The 1,228-nt window shown below is 47.6% G+C and overlaps 1 long non-coding RNA gene across 1 annotated transcript; it reads right to left on the bottom strand.

The window, feature by feature from the left end:
* Positions 1–461: 461 nt before the first annotated feature.
* LOC135827516 (uncharacterized) lies at positions 462–1,107 on the bottom strand. Its single transcript, XR_010555475.1, has 3 exons — positions 984–1,107; positions 758–898; positions 462–615 (listed from the first exon to the last, which is right to left on the bottom strand). It is a non-coding gene; the product is annotated as an uncharacterized LOC135827516 (long non-coding RNA).
* Between the last annotated feature and the right edge of the window lie 121 nt (positions 1,108–1,228).

Genomic DNA, 1,228 nt, shown 5'->3' with positions numbered 1-1,228 from the left:
GAGTATCATGCATCAAAACAATTATTGAAGGGGTGTCACAGTGAAGCAGTGTTGCTACGCACCACAAATCCCCTCTGCCCTGCACCGAATTTATACTGGAGAATCCAGAGTGACCAGCAAAGAGTCACAACCCGCGGGTATCCAGTCACACTAAGGCATGTCCACCATTCCCCACATATTCACTGTAACAAAACACAATACTGTTTACTATAATACACTTTTATTTAAATTGACTTGGATGAGTCTGTAGAAGAGAACACAATGCACGCACACGCGCGCATGCGCGGACACACACACACGCACACACGCACACACACATCTAGGTTATAGTGCTATACACGTATCTAGGGTTTAGGAAGCATGAGAATATGTCGATGCACCCACACATACCCCTTCATGCAGTGTACTTCAGTAGCCCAACACATTACGACTGCTCAGGACCATCACAAAATACATCACGACTGCTATAGCACAGTACCATCACAAAACACTACACACTGTTACTACACTGCACGCACAGTTACTACACTACGCCTGTTACAAGTACTTACAAATAATTTTGAAACAAGTGGCACATCCTGAAGACGGCAGCCCCAGACCTTCATACATCATCATCTGTGAAACCAAGCATGAGCGCACACAAACACTATTAGTGTCACGAATACGAAAGCAGGGTAAGACAAGAGGATACGAAACAAGTAAGTATCGCTATAACGAGGGGGTAAGTATACATGTAAACAGAGCAGTGCTTACTTACAGGGTCTTAATACGCTCTACGGCGTCCCGGTAGTCGGACTGCAACAGCAGTCCGACTTGCCGACCCTCCCAGTAACGGGTTAGATGGGCCGTACCCGTGAGGTGGGCGACCACGGCTGGGCCTCCCACCAGCCTTTCTCCACTGTAAAAACGAAAGAAACCGCAGAAAGCACAGTGTCATAGAGCTCTTTTGTTGGGGGAGAGAGCTAGGAGCACTGCACACTTACCATTTGTCCCAATATATGATGAGAAAGAGGCGGCGCTTGACGCACCGCCTCAGGTGCTGGAACAGGGGTGTTACCCCTGTAAGTTCGACACCGCAATGGCACGTGAACGTCATTTGGACTGTATTGATACTGAAGTGAAGGTGTGAACCGCAAAGCAAGACCTTTATCTTCTTCCTGTCGAATTCGCTCCCCAGCTGCATACCGACATCATCCGCTAAAATCCAATCATACCAAGTAACGCAAAG

The sequence above is a fragment of the Sycon ciliatum genome, chromosome 11 (assembly GCF_964019385.1).
Source record: "Sycon ciliatum chromosome 11, ocSycCili1.1, whole genome shotgun sequence".
Lineage (NCBI taxonomy): Eukaryota > Metazoa > Porifera > Calcarea > Leucosolenida > Sycettidae > Sycon > Sycon ciliatum.
Note: the sequence above shows the minus strand (reverse complement) of the source record. Positions and strands in the feature narration are given on the sequence as shown.